This window comes from Petaurus breviceps, unplaced genomic scaffold (genome assembly GCF_028583685.1).
Source record: "Petaurus breviceps papuanus isolate PSGF00001 unplaced genomic scaffold, PetGlider_PUasm1.0 38, whole genome shotgun sequence".
In the NCBI taxonomy this organism is placed as follows: Eukaryota; Metazoa; Chordata; class Mammalia; order Diprotodontia; family Petauridae; genus Petaurus; species Petaurus breviceps.
The window spans coordinates 89,484,828-89,503,739 of NW_027186304.1; the positions used below are offsets into that span (position 1 = coordinate 89,484,828).

At 34.1% G+C, this 18,912-nt stretch overlaps 1 protein-coding gene and 1 long non-coding RNA gene across 3 annotated transcripts in view; one reads left to right on the forward strand and one right to left on the reverse strand.

Annotated features, from left to right (window-relative positions):
- Positions 1-683: 683 nt before the first annotated feature.
- LOC138170665 (uncharacterized) overlaps positions 684-18,912 on the reverse strand; it is a 23,961-nt gene continuing 5,732 nt past the window's right edge. Inside the window, exons 2-3 of the long non-coding RNA XR_011170701.1 lie at positions 4,820-4,982; positions 684-2,663 (exon numbers count right to left, since the gene is read on the reverse strand). This is a non-coding gene — a long non-coding RNA (uncharacterized lncRNA). The remainder of the gene's footprint in view (positions 2,664-4,819; positions 4,983-18,912) is intronic.
- The window catches only part of ZFHX4 (zinc finger homeobox 4), a 239,808-nt gene continuing 237,108 nt past the window's right edge, over positions 16,213-18,912 (forward strand). The window contains exon 1 of one of the 2 annotated variants that reach the window (XM_069100148.1): positions 16,213-16,359. The gene's annotated coding sequence lies outside the window, so the exon portion shown is untranslated. Of the gene's footprint in view, positions 16,360-18,668; positions 18,837-18,912 lie in introns of those variants that run through there. The other variant, XM_069100147.1, reaches the window with a different exon arrangement.

Sequence of the window (18,912 nt, forward strand, 5' to 3'; positions counted from 1 at the left end):
GACTTCATCATAAGTAGCTGATGTCAGATAGTCTGATTTCTTTTTATGACAGGATTCATAGCCTAATATAAGATGTAACACCATAGAGGTAGCACATCTAGAATTCATCAGAACATTTAACAAAGTTTGTCATATCATCCTTGTGGACAAAATCTTAAACGGTTTCTAGCCAAGTGTCTCATGAATTTGTCCTTGGCCCTACCTAGTTAACATTTTAAAAAATTACTTTACAGTTATGATTATCATTTTGAAAATGGCACAAAGCTGAAATAAATAGTTGATATATGGAATGGCAAAGAAGGGATCCAAAAAGACATCAATCAGTTAAAATGACTGCTGATTCTAATACAATGAAACTTAATAGAATAATTGTAAAGTCTCTATTTGTAAGGCAAGAATAACCACTGATAACTTTCACTGAAGCAGGGTTGTTTTGAAGATCAAATGAGTGAACATATATAAAGTGCTTCTCAAAATGTAAAGTGCTATATAAATGCTAACTATTGTCATGATGAAGTGACATAAAAATACCATCTTGGAAATCTATGATCAGCAAAGGGGTAGGCTAATGATATAGAAGTATAAAGAAGCACCCTGAATGTTCCACTTGTATCCACAGAGTATTACAAAGTCTAAAAGAAAGCCTCCTGTACACTGCAAGTATCAACTATAGATGTTACATGGGAAGACATGAACATGGTGTAGGTGAAAAAGGGAGAGAAGACCCAGGCGGTTTACTATCTATATTGTTGAAGGAAGTAGCCACACTGGTGACATCATAGATCAAAGTTTCTTATCAATTCAAAGTCTTACACAAATTTTTTTTAAATCAACTTTCAAAGTATATAGAATGGCAGATTGTAGTTTGATATCAGTTTAAATGAAAAAAAAATTGTTAATGTCTACTGAAAGCCCTTTAAACTCTGAGATTCCATGACTGTGATATTATCTGAGCCTTTTCTTCTTAAGCATTTCTATTAACTAAACTTCTAGAGTTTTTTATATTATTATTATGAGAAAAAAGGTCTCTTTCATTTTTCCTTTCATAAGCATTCATTAAAAACTATTATGTACAAAGCATTGTTCTAAGTACTGGGGATGTAAAGACAAAAAAAAGTTCTGGTCCTCAATGAGCTGAGCTTATTACCTTTCAAGATAATTCTATTAAATTGTTTTTATTTGTATAGGTAAAATGAAATATTTTATTCATTAGGGCAGCCCAGAAGGATGGGTCCAAAATCATAACTAATATTTAAATAGTGCTTTAATATTTGCAAAACATTTTGCAAATCTAATTTCTTTTAAGACTAACAATAACCATCTGAGATATATACTCCAGGTGCAGTATTGCTAGACTATTTTTATGGATGAGGAAACTGAAACCAATAGGCGATTTCAATTAATCATAAACATTTATTAAGCACCTAGTTTATGCCACACTTCTGTTCTAAGTGCTAAGGATACAAAAAGAGTCAAAAGACAGTCCTGCCTTTGTCAAAAGAGCTTACAATATAATGGGAGGTATATGGGAGGACATGAACAAATCAGAAATTTCTCAAAATTCTATAGCTATTGAATCTTTTCATCCATTGATATCAGAAAGATATCAGATAAGTATCAAAGGCAGTACTTGGGTCCAAACCTTCCTGATTCCAAGTCAGAACTCTAACAAGTTTATAACTAGGTGCCTTTAAATAAATAAATAAAAGTCATTCCTGGTGATTGTAGGGAAACTGCTAGAGGTGGGGAACTGAAGCCTCTAGGCCACATGTGGCTGACTCAAGGTCATAGGTCTCCCAGCCCTGTGACTAAGGAGACTATCATACCAGAAATGTAGCTTCCCCACAGTCACTTTTTGGCCAGGTTTGTGTTTTAAAGTCATACTACTACTGGTCCTTCTGAAACAGTAAGAAAATATCCAAAAAAAAATTTTTTTATTGACAAAAACAATAATGCAGAACTAGCAACTAATAATTTAAGAACTAGGAATAATTACTCAGACAGATGCATTGGCTATTTCAGGGGAAGAAGCCACTTTGTGAATTTATATTTCATGCAATAAAAGAAACCCTATTGTACTCCATACATCATCTCATTTATAGCAAATTGCAAAGCACAAGGGAATCTGGGCCTAGAGATGGAAGATTTTGAAAAAAAGATAAAAGTACTTTTGTACTTGTGATTACCAGTTATTAGCTGATTTCATGACATCCCCCTTGCCTGATTAAAAACAAAAATTGTTCAGTGATATAATTTTATTTCCTTTATATAAATATTTTTAGAAGACTTAGTAGAACCTTTAATTTGTAGTGAAGATGCTTTAAAAGCTTTAATAGAACTAGAACCCCTCAGGTCTTACAAAAACGGGGTTGGGAATCACTCCGCAAGTGAAACAACCTTTTACTGAATTCTAAATGATTGCTGATAATATATAGTTCATGCTTAGTCTTAGGAGATGTTTATAAGAATAGTGATTCTTCTTCATTCCTCAATCCAACCATGTAGGACCTTCACCAAACTGATAAGATGGGGGTGAATCAGTCAGGTCTTTCAAATGAAGCCCATAGTGAGTCAATCCAGTTAAAAAGAAATGCAACCTTTAAGTTTTACAAATAGAAGTTGATATGTGTAGACATAACCTTCTTAGTTTTATTTCTTCATCTCTAAAGTAGGGAGAAAAATGTCAAAAACATTTAAGAGAATTGAACTTCTTAATCATATAAATTCATTATGATATTTCTCAAAATTCTATAATGTTATTGAATCTTTTCATCCATTGATTTCAGAAAATTCATAAGTGTTCTTCCTTACCAGAACTGATTCATTTAATGGACAAAATAATTTTTTAAAGTTTGATTTGAAAGCAAATGCAAGTGTAAGAAGATTGTTTTAATCTGAAACTGTGAAGACCACATTTGCAAATATAATATCAGGATTCCTGATATGTTTTAGAATAGATATGTACATTTCAGTACCCATCAAACACTTAATAAAAGATGGCTCCTCTAGGCAATTTGCAAACTATAGTTTCATCTAGATATATGTCAGTGTAAATCAGGAACCTTCAGTTCACAATTTTTCTAAACAAGTATGCCATAATCTTTCCTAGTCCTGTTTCCATCAGACTCTCATAAATCTACTACATTGCACTGTCTTCTCAGAATGCAGTCAAATTCAAATACTTTAAAGTATAGTGAAATATATACATGGCAAGTCTATCTTCATAGTAGGAGTTAGTAATCTCCTTCACCTGTGAAATATATTTCATTTTAACAAATTCTTAATAGTCATCAACTAATTGTGCCTAAAGTCTCCCTCATTAGTATTACACTTCATTCACAAACTGTTCTTTTAGTTGTCTTTAATAAGTAAAGTGGGTCTAGCTGATTCTATTGCATAAATATGTATTCATGGTTTAACAGGGTTATACTTCTTTTAAAAAAAAATAAACAAGGTAGACCTTGATCAACTGAATACAAACCTAGGTTCCCATAGTGTAGAAAGCTATCTTTAAAGAAAGTACAATACTCTACTTCCAATTTAATTTGCTTTGGAATAAGCCTATTAATATTATCTAAAGTAGAAGTTTCACCTAAAAATTATTGCTTTTGATTTTTTTCCCCTGGTGCTTGAAAGTACCTTTGATTTTTTTTTTAAATGCAGAACCTATCAAAGTATTTAATTTCTTTGTCTCAGAACTAAGATCATGTATTAAATACAGAAATTAAGAATTCCCTTTCCTTTTTTTCTGGAATGATTCTTTATAGTTTTGTATTTATTGGATGCATTCATAGGCTCCCTTAGGATGTGAAATGTATGGAAATATATGTGCATTACTAAAGAAAGAACTAAATTTATTCTTTCCCCACATCATGCTCTTCTTTGCAGTAGAGGTTTTTAATTCAACACAGAGCTAGAATGAGATGGAGCCAATTTCCTGGTCTATATGTGTGACAAATGCTGAAAGTGGCACAAGATTAACAAATTAGTTGAAGTATAGATCTTAAAAGATTTTTTTTCTGTGTCTCTAAATCAAAATGCATACTATATTTGAAATGAAGCCTCTTTTAGAATTCCATAATAAACTAGGATCTTATAGTTTTCTATAATTTAAGATGGAAAGATGAGATGTATGACAGTCAACATCTTTTTTTTAATATTATCTATAGTGAGACTTCCAAAGGTCATGCATTGTAAACTCTATGTATTAAATACCTTTAATTGCCATCTGTTGCTTTTAATGAACACTCAGTGTGCTAAATAATCATTTCCCAAACAAATGCTGCTTGAACATTTTTCAAAGCATAAATTATAGAAGTGTGCTGTTTCTCCTTTATTTGTATTTCCCATAGAAGAAATTAGGTTAAATCGGTGCATAGGTGCCCTTCTAAAAAAGCTTTCTTAGAGGGATTTGAAATTAAACGTATAGAACCTGACCTTTTTACTGGACTTAGTAATCACTTGTCTGATATAATCCAGGTATCTAACACTAAACAATATAAATAACTGTGACAAAGAAAGCATGTAACATTAGTGGCATTGTTTAACTTTAGGAGGAAATACTTATATTTAATTATCAAATATGCTTGCCTTGATTTCTCCTCTTCACATAGAAATCTTAATGCTTTACAAGTGTTTGTTTTAAATAATTATTAACATATGATTGTTGAAAGAGTATTTTCATGCTTCATTAATATTTTTCAAAAGTTACCTCATTTAGTCCGTTTTTAGAACCCTGTCAATAGTGCACCTGGTTTATTATTTTTTCTTGTTTAAATTACATCAAAGTAATAGCATTTTAAAGAAAGCATATTCTTACTTGCTGTAGCCAAACATGATAACATGCTTAAAATTCAAGAAGAGCCAGATTCAGGTTGTATGTCTCAGTCACCCAATCTCCTTTCACATATCTGTTCATGTTGACAGACTATGTCATAATACATCAGCAGAAAGATCAGCACAGAAGAACAAAATTTCATTGCCTGACAGCAAGAGGAAAACGGATTTTCACTATTAAATTAGCAAAAAATATACCATTACTTCATTCCCAATAAGGATAATACCTTTAAAAACAAGTCCCATTAGACATTTGATTGGATATCAGTGAAACATTTGCTTTAATCAGATTTACATGCAAAGAAAACTTTAGATGTATTGTCTTCTGGCAGTCAGATATTTTACTAAGTAATCTTCATTTCATATTTTCTTCTATTACTTTTAAATTTTTATTAGAGATGCTAATAATGTGTAATTTCAACACTCTCAGTTAGGAGATATATGGTTTAACAAGTCAAACATAAAATCACCAAGTGATTATGCAAGGAACATCTCCTATATTAATCAGCATGTTTGTAAACTCACAGTCCTAAAAATCTTTTAAATAGAAACTTAGGCTTTAGGTAAAAGTTGGATAGATTACATTTAAAAAAAAATTCTACTCTGCTATGCAATCGAGTTTCAGTAGAAATTTAACAATACCTGGAATAAATAATGTCTTTTGCAGCCTGGGGCAACATCTGCCACTTAGGTGTTAATTCTACTCCTGTTTGAACACTCTCCAACATATGCACTTCTCTTTTGTCTATTATCCTAGAGTTGTGCTATTCCCAAATATTGACATCATCTACTTTTATCAGCACTAACTGCTCTGAAGCTTCCTAGTCTCATGCTCAGCTCTATTTCTTTCTATTGATTATCTTCCTCACTCCAGCAGGTAGCTAGCCAGCGAGGCTGTCCTGAGAAATAGCTTCCAATGACTTTATACGCACAATTTACACGGAATTGTTTAAAGAAGATATTAGCCTCAATACAAATCAGTGAACCTCATTTAGTCAATACTGCACAATTCAGCTGTTGGCACCCTGTCACATGTTAGTCTTTAAAGCCAACTACCATACCCAATCTGCACATTAGCCATAGTATTTAGTTTCATATTAAAATGAAGCTAGTTTTTCGCTTGCCATTTCTTTTTGAAATCTTTTCACTACATTTTTTACATCACCTCATTGAGCCATATGATAGTAATATATTTTGAAGTATAAAAAAACCTGAGATTAAATGCTTGATTTTTTGACAGTGTCCTTAAATATAATAAATTCAAAGGGAAATACTGTTAAGTTAAAATGGAGTGTTTTTCATTAAGTCCAATCAAATGGTAGACAACAAAGGATCTTTTATTTGAGAATATGAAGTGAAAATGAAAACCAGAAAACCTTTACTAAGAAAAGGTCTAGCTAAATTATATTGGAAGGAGGTCTCTAGATTGAACCTGGGTGTTTCTTTTGCTAAAAGTGATTTAAACTAAGAGATGCTATGAGGACATATTTTACAAAGAAGCAAAATCTAGTGCTTTGGGGGGGAATGAAAATAAGATCTAAGACCAGTTGATTTTGAAAATAATTCTGAGGAAAGATCTCACGCACACAAAATTTGCCATCACATCAGATATTTTCCTTATATTGATAACAGGGAGATGCTTAGGGAACATAAAGGAAGTCCTTTCTTTTTGTATCATAGAAATGCTAAAATAGAACAAGAAGGGTATTTACATTTCAGAATTGTCCCTCCTCTCGTTACTAGTTTGTTATCCAATGATATGATATCCAAGTGTGGAAAATGAGGGAAGTTTCAAACAAAAATCCAAATTTGCCTTATGATAAAACAGCACACAGCAATAATAGTGTAACAACTCTTAAAGTTTCTCCAAATACTTCAAGATGAACTGTAATGCATTAAAATACTTTGGTGGTTGTGTAATACATACTCAATAGTTTACATGTAAATGTAGAGGCACCAGCACATGAATATTAGTATTTTATTGCTTTATATGTTTAAAGTAAAAGGAAAAGAAAAGAAATCATCTTAGAAATTTATGTTTAAAGTTTCCAAAAAGTAATTTGCCTCTTTCTTACAAAGTTTAATATTTAAGTGAGGGAGGGTTTTAAAAATCTAAGCAATTTTGTCTTTGGTATTTTTTGTGCCCTCAATTCTCCATGTTTGTATTGGAGGAAATATTTCTTAAGGGAATGTGAGAATAAGAATCTTGGATTTTGGAAGTCTTCAGAAGAAGATAACATACATTTGAAAATAAAAGACGATTTCTTTAAGAATGACCATTTCACATGACAAAAACCATTTGTTTTAATGTCCTTTGGCAGTTATTCTATATCACTTAAACTGCATTAATAATTATAGAAAATATGTGTTCAAAGGTTTTATACATTTTTGACTGCCAAATGCTAAAGGGGAAATTTTGAATGACCTTTGCTTTCTTTTCCTTTTAAAGATCGCTGAATGGGAGGTAGGGTTCTGAACCCCAGGTAGAGAGGCATGTTGAAAGATGACCAGTCTACCCTTGCCCATACATCTTCTCACACATTTATTGCAACCTGACACTCATATAACAGTTTTTTTCATCACTAAGGTTCTACAAAGAACAGTTCAGATGCCAGAGGAAAAACCTATACAGAAAAGAGAAATACAGTAACTGCATATTCAAGGCAGCATAAATAAGGGCAGGTGGTGGTTTAGAAATGTATAATATTTTCACTATCTGCCCTCCTCTATGTTTATTATTTAGGGGTCCTATTGGCTACATACACACATGCACATAGGCATATACACACATACACACACACATTTATATTTGTGCCAAATCCTAAATTCATCAACACTATTTGGTCATCAATATTTTTTCTAATCAGTTGATGGGTTTTTTGTTTATAATATTTCTTGATTTCTTTGCTTATATTTATATATTAAACTCCTTTTTCAAATTACACTATGGACTAAGAATCTATTTTTATTTCATTTATTGCATGACATTGTAATATAACATTGCTAAAGATATATTTTGTACATTCATATATTAATTGCAACATTCCAATCTTTCCAATAAAATTGTATGCCAAAAAATACAAAAAGAGAGAAAGCTGTTTAAAAAAAAACATTATGGTCTAGCACTATGCAAAATAAAATGAACTTTTTAGATTAACTAAAAAGCTATCAGTATAAAATGTTAGCTTCAAATTATGTCAAAATATATGGATGTAATCTTTGATGATGGTAGTTTTCCCTTTAAAGTTATTTATGAATCCTAAGGGAAGATGTTTTTGATAGTTATCTTTATAATAATGAACATATCTGCTATTTCCTTAAGTGGCTATGATTCCTGTATTTTAAAAAATCCAAATTATAATTTTCATTACTCTATTTCAGAACCCATATTCATGATATAAATTTTAAAATAACCATCTGTTTAGGTCAGTTTTTTTTAACGTATTGATAAAAAAAACCCTCATTTGTAACTTCAAAAGATTTATTTTTAAACAAATAAGGTAAATAGGAAAAAATGCTTTCCTGAAATCCCAAAGGTTGTAAAAAAAAGTGTATAGTTTCTATTCATAATCAGATTGGTTCTTCAAATAAGAAATAAGTTTTAAAAAATGATAGATCCTTGTATTTTAATACAGGATATACTCTAACTTTAATTTGTAGTTAATTTATCTTAATTTACAAAGACATTTAAAGAGTTTTGGTAAGGAGATTACTTTGCTTCTTTTAGCTCATCAAATAGAAAAAAAAATTAAAAACTGAAAATTGCAGCTTATTTGTAGATTTAGTTTTTAAAAATGTTTTATACATTTCATCTTAGTGCCGATATAATGATATCCGTCTGTTAGCATATATATTTTCATTAGAAAACAGGAAAATGTTAAGACGTCAACTAATATGTAGATTCTCACAAATGCTAATACTGTATTTAACTGAATTACATTAAATTAGTTGAAAAAATTATCATTCATATAATATTCCTAAATGGAATTTAATTAATATTTTCTTTATTTAGAATCCATACATGTTCATAGAAAGAGATGTATATTAAGCAAGGTGTAATCGTTGAGATCATGATCATTATCTTGATATAATAAATTACCCAATTATTTGCACATTATTATAAATGCAATTGATTTAATACAGATATGTGATATATACCTGTATGCTTGCCTTTTTAATCATGTATTCCCAAAGAGAATGGAATGAAGTAATGTTACCAAAACGTGACAAAATTATTGCTCTTGCACTATAAGCATAGTTAACAAAACTTTCAGAGTGTATGGAAAGAGAAAGAGAGAGGAAGTGACAGAGAGAGGAGGAGGAAGAGGGAGAGAAGGAGAGAGAGAGAGAGAGAGAGAGAGAGAGAGAGAGAGAGAGAGAAGCAAAAAACAAATGACAGGTGGATGGACAGACAGAGACATTGACAGACAGAAAGAGAAAAGCCAGGGACTAATGAATGAAAAATTCAAACTCAGAATAAAATATATTACTCTATCATAGAGAGAAATCTCCCCAATTGCTAATCTGTCTCTCTCTCTCTTTTTTTTTCTTGCTCTCTTTCTCCTCCCATCTCCAACCTGTCTTTCTTCCATCTCTCCTCCTTCAAGCTCTTATCTCTGTCTCTGTGCTTTAGGATAAGGTAAGGGAGTAAAGATAGTAGGGTGGAACCATCTATTTTAGTAAAAAGAAATGATAATTTAATTTAAAATAAAACAAAATTTTATGTGGGTTTTTTTTAAATAAGGGAACAAACAAACTTGCCTCACTATCACAAATGTACATATTATGAGGATTTACTTTCAATTTTTCCTGTGCAAAATATTGCAGGCAACATTAGTAACTACACATTATTCTGAATATATATAATTACACTTAAACTTTAAAAAAAGTTTTCATAGAATAGAGTTCAAAATACTAGCTGAAACTTGATTTTTACTGAATTTTATTTTGCAGTTAATATCATATGTCCATTAGTTCAATTGTATGTTATTAATCTAGCTTTTGAATTATGTGTACATATATATGCACTTGCACTACCTAACATAGATATTTCTTTTTAGCCATTTTAAGACATTTTTTAAACATTGCAATATACAGCAACCCAATCCAGGAGCATTCTGAAAAAATGATGTCACTAAATTCAGCCTCCTCTCTGCCTTCCTCATCTCCCCATTAGGGAAAAAAAAAGTCCACAGTTACTACAATAATGGAACATATGTACTCTATATTGCAACTTTAAAACAATGAACACAAAGGTTTTCACATAACACTAAATATTATATTCAAAAGTTATTGAGGTTCTAAGTATTTGTTTTGAAGATTTTAAATTGTATGAAAAGAAATATTAAAATTTCAGCTTTCTGAATATTTGGGAGGTAGAAATAAAATCTTTGAGCAAAGATGTCTCTCCTTTGAAGTAACAGTATTATTCCTTGACATGAAATTGAGAATAAATAAAATAATTGCAAATTAAACAGAAAAAAAAAACAATTCAACAAACTGTTAGGGCTGATGTACATATCTCATAATTCCTAGAAAGTAAAAATTATAAAAAGCAAATACATAGCCACCATTACTTCCCTGTTAAATGAAGGCTACTACTTATTAAAAGTAGGCTACTACTAGTGATCAGGCGAGGGTGGGGAGGGGGGAGAATGGAGCCAATGCCAAGAAAAAGGGGGGAAGCTTTTCCTTTGCTCCTCAAAGGGCTTTGGGCCTAATTATTTTTAAGTATAATCCAACCAACATCTTCTCATGCTTAGCTGCACTGAGTGACACTATTTGTGATGCCCAGTCTGCTGAAACTGAGCAGGTTGCTGTCAGTTTAAAAATGACTATAATAAAAGTGACCACGAAGATGGATCTTGTGATTTTGCGTTTCTAATCAGTCATCTGTGAAGAACACTTTTGCTTTGATTCAGCAGACTGGTGACAGCCATGATTGATAGTGCACGAGGATAGAAAAAGGTTATTAACTGTCTTCCTATTAAACTCAATGTATTACCCCTCTAGGTGCATCTCCTACTGTAAGTTAAAGCACTTACTCAGGTAAGGTCAAGAATGAGCTCTATAAACATAGTGTCTGTCCTGTCGAAAATGAACAAGGAACTCATGGTACATTTTATTTTATTTAGCATAAACTTCATTTAAATTCCATTAGCCTAAAAATTGGAGTACCCCTTTTATAAATGGTGCCCATAGGGAAATGTTTTGTCTACAACATTATAGGTGTACATACCTTTAAATGTAAAGATATGTGGATATAGTGATATCCATACATACTGGACATTTGTATTTATGGGTATTTAACTTGCACATATGAAAAGAAATCAAATGATTGCATTATCTATGGAGAAAACACTTTTGGGGAAACTAGACAAAGATTATAGATTTACATATTTGATATAATATCTGCAAGATTTCTATGGAAATATAGGATCTACATTAATAATTTATAGTCCATAAATGATTAAAAAATCTTTTAAAGTTTATAATTAAAGAAAACAGATTGTCATCAATTTATAATTTTATGTATTGAGAATTCTAGTTATCTATAGTCTTCCCTTTTTTGACAAAATTTGTTGCATGATAATTTTTAAACTTGGAATAATGTATAATATAAACACATTTTAATTGCACTATATTTTGCACATTTTAACTGGATAATAAGATATTTTGGATCCAATATTATTTATATATTTCTAATTCTCTTTTACATATAATTACTGGAAGGGGGAGAGGTTGATTATTAAATTAAATAATAAGGTTTTATTAAATGTTAATGTGCTCATTTTTACTCTCTGAAGCTACAATCAGAAGATTTCTATACACTGTTCCAATGTGTTTTTCCAAACAGTTTAGATTTATAGGTTTGTGTCCTGGGAGTGAATTTCTGCATTTTCATTTAAATCCATAGCACTGTTTTTCTTAGATTTCACACTGCAAACATTCAATACATGTCAAATGTTATTTGAATTAGCAAAACGCATTTTTAAATGTCAATCTGTGAGCATCAGGTTAACACTTTAAACTAAGTCAACCAAAAGTTCAGTTCAGTATATCCAGTTGTTTGTAATGGAGCAACTGGGCAGCCAGATGTTATAGTTGCTAACCTGGTCACTAAATATAGAAAATATGTCCAAAAGTTTATCATAATAACCCAAGACCATTTTCCTGGGGGGGGGGACATACTTCCCAAACTCCTTTCTTTTTTTGTAAAATTCTTGGTAATGTCTCTAAATTTATTTTTAATCATGTTTTAAATAAATATTAAATATTTGCTTAATGAAAATATGTTTAAAATGAAGGAATGAAGTTCAAAGTTTAGTTTGTCTATTGACATTATTTAATTATCTTATCAATGATTCTTACTATTACATTTCATAATGCAAACATGACTGCTAGAGTATTGACTCCTTGGATATCTGTTTTTTTTTTTTAATTATCACTAAGGCTATATGTTTTCACATTTCCTAGTACTTTGTGACCCTATTGTACCTAAGAATGAATGTTTCTCACAAGAGATGTTAAAACAACTTTCATAAATATATTCATATGATTAAATTTTCTTAGGTACATGCTTTAGAATGCCCACAATTTCCTTGATAGATTTGTTTTTATTGTTAACTGAAAACTGTTATAACTCTGTGAAACTTTACAACTGGCATCCTTGCTCTCTGCCAGCTGAGAGGTCACACTGGGTAGGAGAGTAGCTACTTCAATGGGAGAGAGGAGAACAGGAACAGGACTAGCTATGTCTGTTCTTAAACAGCTATCTGTAAAATGCAAAAGTATTTTACTTTGTTTTTCAATGGGATTGTAACAACATTGTAAGGATTAGCATGTTGCATGAGAATTTGGAGAGATCTTTTATTAAGTCAAGTAAGCTGGGGCCCATTTACTGGAGTCTCCAGTGCTTTTAGCACTTGCTTCTAAATCCAAATGGGGTAAAATCATTCTGATATTTTACATAGCAATAAACTTTGTGTTTTCAACTGTGGAAGAAAAATTGATTTCTTTCCCTAAATCTTTTTCAAGAATAAAAACTCAGAGTAGGCCCAGGCCCATGAAGGTGGAAAAGTGGGCTTACACAGTCTCTTTTCTTCAGACAGCAAAAGCTTTGGACACATATTACAGAGCTATACAGGAGATCATTTGGAACATCAGTCATTTAGATGGAGGTCATTTCCACCTTAAGTTATCTGATTATGAGTCTATATATCCATGACTAAAGTTAATGATGGGCCATTTTTGCAAAACCAAATGGGAGCATATATAGTAGAAGTTACACTATCAAAACACACCTTCAACCTTTCTTGCATGTAAAACGTAAAACACACACACACACACACACCAAACACCAATGACAAAATAATTCTGGACCAACATTGGGGAAAACGATGGGTTATATTTTTGTTTGGCTTTTGTGCAAGCTACTTAACTCCCATTCTAGTTTCACTTCTTGACTTCATCGACCAATAGAGGAGAAATCACTTGAGTTCACAACTTGTCCTTACAAACTTTTATTTGCAACTCTGGTGCGTTTTTTCTGTTCCACTCCCAGCACTGTCTCACTCCTTTTCTTTTTCTGAAAAGCCTACCCCAGGGTGACAGGATGAGTTGCCCGGTATAAGTGTGTGGAGCAAGTGAGAAAAGAGTAGCAACAATTATTGTCCCTCCTAAGAGTACCTGAGCGCAGTGGAGGCGGCCGCCTCTACAACCCATCCCCATCCCTGCCTCCAGTGCTGCTTCTGTCAGGCTCACCGGTGATTTGATAGGCTTGTCGGGTTGCCATGGTGTTGACTTCTTGCCTCTGAGGAGCTGCCCAATGACTGTGGGTCTGGGATTAAAGCGGGAAGAGGCAGCCGCCACAGCTGTTTCGGCTGCAGCAGTAGCTGAAACAAGAGGGAGGAGGAGGAAGGGGAGGTGGAGGAGGAAGGCAGCTAGGAGGCAGCATCAGGCGCTATACACAGCCAGGGCAACCGGGAGGGGAAAGTAGCGTGAAGGGGTAGAAAAAAGAAGGGTGAATGCTAGACGCAGTTCAGCAGGAAAAGTGAAGTGATGAATTCCAGAATAGACGGGTCAGGGTTCATTTCTTAGAAATCTTCCAGGGTTAGTATTGTTCACACCCAAGAAATCATCAAGAGGAATAGTGACGATGCTGAAGGGTATAGAAGGTAAGAGGAGAGTGATAGTAAAGAAAAATAAATAAATCCCAGCAAATAATACCCCCCCCACACACACACACACAAACACAGCCCAAATTGTCGAGTAAGTTATCTGACATTTCAAGAGGCGCTAGAGACTGAAAGAAACTTCAATTTAGACAATCCAAGTTGTTCGGGATGGGACTGCGGGGAGGGTATGCTTTTGTACAGTAACAAAGTGAAAGAAATACTTGTACTATTTAAAAGCTCCAGTGATAGTGAGGCAAAGGCAGGGAGTGGTGGGGCTATACAGAGTCCCAAATGTAAATTGTAAACTCGGAAAGGAAACGGAGAAAATACTGCTAAGGACAAGTTTAGAAGAGAAGAAAAGGCAAAGTTATTTTTTTTTTAAAGAATTGAGATAAATCTCCAAAGTTCCCAAATTCCTTGGAATGAAGGATGAGGGTGTGGGGAGGTAGAGACGAGAGAGGAGGAAAAGGGCGCGTTCTGATGTAGAGCTCGTCTAGAATGTCTGAGGAAAGTGACAGATTAGCTCGGAAGATTAAGAAGACCCCAGTTCCAAATAAATTGGTAACAGAAGGGGAAAGTGAGAAGAGAATGGAGAAAAACTGTCAGCAAAAGTAAATCAACAGAGACATAGAAAATCAGAAGAAGAAGGGGGGAAGATTTCAAATCAAGGCGAATAAGTGGAGAAACTAAGTATTAGTTAGAGAAAGAGTAACCAAAATAAGAAAGCGAATGAGAGAAAAGCGAGGTATGGGGTTCTGGGTTGAGGGGGTGGGGTATGTGGAGGACCTAAGAGAGTGGATAAAGTAAATGGCAGTCAACTGGAAGAATCGAGAGTGAAGGAGGAACAACTAGGTGGGAGGGAAAAGGGTGGAAGAGACAGAGGGAGGAGACAGAAGGAATGAAGAAGAGAGCTCGAGACAAGGTGCTGCGGTCAGTGCTGGGTCTGAGGGCGAGGCAGGATTTCTATAGCTCTGAGAGAGCTCATCGACCAGCCTGCTGGAGTCACTATTCAATGCGAGTCCCAAACACACGCCTCACTAACTACTTTACAGCCACTTTCATTGATTTTCTTTATCAAATAAACATAATACCCGTTACAGCAACACTTCCTCTTCATGCAGGCAGAATGTCAGAAACTCTGATTGCTGCATTTCTTCGGATTGCGGTTTTCCCCTCTAAACAAATTGTGCTCTTTCATACAAATGATCAGATATATGATTACTAATGGAACTTGGAGAGGATACCCCCTTTCCCTCGATAATTTGGAAAGTATCTTTGTGAGGTAAGACAAGTAGATAGGGAAGTAAAGGTTTTCAGACACCCTGAGGTCCAGATACAAATCTGTACTTGATAGTGGTCTCTCTCATTTACATATTTATTTTTGCTAATAAGTACCTCATTTTAGTGAGGAAAGCTGGTAAAGAAGTTGATTCTGTTATACCTGCAGGGAAATTAAAACAACCCCAACATCCATACCTAAGCTACTCCCCTACGTGCTTTTTTAAAAAACACAGATGCAAAAATATATGTAGACTTTTTACAAAAGTATTTTCGAAAAAGTAATTCCCTTCAAAAGCTGCCTCTGAACCAAGTTCTTCCTTCTATGTCAAAGGGCTGCTGAATTATTCATTATTGTAATTACTATCATCATTGTCATTACCCCTTTCCATGTGGAAATAATTTTATTATCGTAATTTGATATCTGAAGAATTTCCTGTTAGTCGTTTGATAATCATTTTTTTCTGCTGAAAAGAAAAGTTTTGTTTATAAATGAGATAGAGAAATGTTTTAAATGCTTTGATGTTTGCTATAGATTTCCGTTTATCTAATCGATCGGAATGCCAATAAATCGATTAAAGGTTTAGTGTTTTACAAACAACCATTTTGTGCTTTTTGATTTTACGTTCAGAATGATTTTAATAAAGCTAATGCTTTCCTTCAGCATCCTCCCTAAAGAAAGCTAATATTTCACTCATTTTATTATTTTGAATTGTGACTTAAAATACTTCAAACAGCAAAATAAATACAAATATAAGCAATGGCTGGATCTCTTCAAATTTCATTTTCTCTCTCCTCAAAGTATTTAAGCAAAGCCCTTTAAAACCTGGTGAATTATATGTGATCTTACAGTGATTGCAGAATATTAAATTAAACTTAGATAAATCCGCATTGAAGGAGGCAGTACCCAATCCTGAATTTATTTCCCATTTTCTATAACAGCATCACTGCACTCCTCTCTTTGCAATGACAATGTGCCAAATCTAGGCATTTTGAAAACATTTTCCATATGCTTTAACTGGAGACTGATAGACAAAGAAGAAAAGGCGATGATCTTTTTGCTCTTGAGGTATATGTTTCCTTTAACTTTTTTTTCTCTCTTAAGCTTTCACTGATTGTTATTTTAAGGCAGAAGTTTGAAAATCATTACAGTTAACCTTTTTTCCCCATTCCACTTTTTTTCTTTTCTTTCTTTCTTTTTTCTTTTTCCTCCTTTGGTCTCGGTGTAATCAATTCCTGAACTGGAGTTTCAGTTACGATTTAATGCAGAGCTATCATTTCTATACTTTGGCTTACAACGTTTTTTCCCCCTAAAAGCTTTGATTCATTTAGTTTTTTGCTTGCTGCTTTTTTGTAATTAAAGATGGTTTTAATTATACATTTTGTAAGTTAGATCAGATGTGCTGTTTGTTTGCTGCAGGTTTTTTATCGGTGCTTCTAATTTATATTTAGGTTTTACGAAGCAAAAGAGGTGGTGGCTTTTATTTAACCATAAATTCTGCACGTTTGCTTTGGAAACTTGGATGTTTGAAGGAATATAACTTTTTTCCCCCTTATTTTATGATCATCGTATCTAGCTGAGGGAGTTTAGCACTATTGTCTAATAGAAGAAGGATTCTAGTCTCAATGAAGAAAGATTGATGGATTTTGGTTAAAAAGAATTCACAACTTAGTTATCTATACAATGAAATTCTTCCTTCCTTCCTTCCTTCCTTCCTTCCTTCCTTCCTTCCTTCCTTTCTTTCTTTCTTTCTTTCTTTCTTTCTTTCTTTCTTTCTTTCTTTCTTTCTTTCTTTCTTTCTTTCTTTCTTTCTTTCTTTCTTTCTTTCTTTCTTTCTTTCCTTCCTTCCTTTCTATTTTTATCAGTTTCATTCTCTCATAAGATTCTTTCCTGGACAGAAGGTAAAAATCCCAGTTGTATACTCATGCTGAAAATAGACTACAGCGTGTGCCTGAGTGTCTATGTCTCTGTGTGTTTTTGAGGGGAGTGGGGAGAGGTTGGGGGGGGGGGGAATCGGTTGTTTTCCCTAATTTGCATAAGAGCTGTTGAACTGACTGTGAAGTTAGTGAACTGCTATTGTTTGGGGCTAAGTCCTGACTGATTTTGTTTATAAACACCAGGGTGGTTGCTGTGAGGGGAGGGAGGTCAGAGTACTGTCAAAGCCTGACCTCTGAAAGGCCAGAGGGCATCTGACTGTTCATCCTCTCTCTCTCTCTCTCTCTCTCTCTCTCTCTCTCTCTCTCTCTCTCTCTCTCCTCCTTTCCCTCATCCTCCGCTATCTCCACCCCCTGCCTTTACCCACTGTCTCTACTTTTGCCATTCCAACCAAGGCCAGAAGCATAGGTTCAGGGTAGCTAATCCCAAAGATATGTCAAGGAAGGAGCTTAAAGGGGGCTTCTGGGACTGCAAAAGAAAAGACAGAAGCCGTCTGAGACCTGGAAGGTTTCACACCCTCGGTTCTTCCTCCCCACTGTGCCCTTTATTATATGTCACATATATGCATATGTCTATATATTATATACATAGATACATACATTTGAATGTCTGGACATGAGTCTTTGTAGAAAGGGAGCCAAGGGATGACGGGGAGGGGGGTGGAAGCTAGGAGATTTGAGGAAGAGGTGAAGGGAGGGAGCCAATCAGTAGCTGAACTATTCAACATGCAAAATATGTTGTCAAGATGCTTTTATCTTTTGAACTTCATTTTGATAAAAATCAATTGATTATTATCGGTGCACCTTCACAAGCTAAACAGCGTCCGCCGGTATGTTAGGGAGTCTTTTAAATACCAATATTTGTTTTTAGTTCTTCTTGCAGAAATATACTTTTCTTATTTTGATGTGATTAGACTTTTAATTTTTTGGCCAGTGCTGAATTTTGTTGATATACGTACTGGGTGTGAGTACGTGATACCTTCAGAAATAAACCATACGCTCTTCCACTGTGTCAACTTCTCAAAAAAAAAAAAAAAAAAGGTACAGAGATTGCTATCAGATTTAAGTATGTTTTGAAAAGAAGTTGCTGAGTTAAACAAAAATGTTAGTTAATACACTGCCTTTGTCAAATAGCCCCCGGGAGGAGAAGACACAACAAAAAGCGGGAAGAAGGAGGGGGTTGAGGATCTGAAAGTGTCTGTTGCTCAGATAAAGGGTTTCTAACATTGAAATCTTGTAATACCTCGTTTCAAACTGAGCTCATCTATAGACTTAGGGAGCGCAGTCAAAAGACAGGGACCCTCTTTCCCTTGGGCTGGGACTGGCAGGGAGAGGGTGGGAGGTGGGGAAGAGGGAAGTGGAACGTTTATTAGTGAATTGATGAGGTGGGGGTGGGGAATAGTGGGAGGGAGAGAGAGAACGACTATAATTATACCTATTCTAATGCCCTGAGTGTCCGCACAGGAGATTTGGGAAATAAAACATGCCTCAGAAAGCGTCTGGATATAGAAATTATATTGGTCTTACTGTTAATTTCTTCTTGGACCACAACCCTCAGACCTACCACTCTGGTCTCCTCCTCGCTGTCCCCACTTCGCGATCCTTCACCCGGTCAGAAGGAGTTTGTTGGGGGCTTGGATGGGCGGGGGGGGGGGTGAGGGAGGTGAGGGTCGTTGGGGAGGTCGTG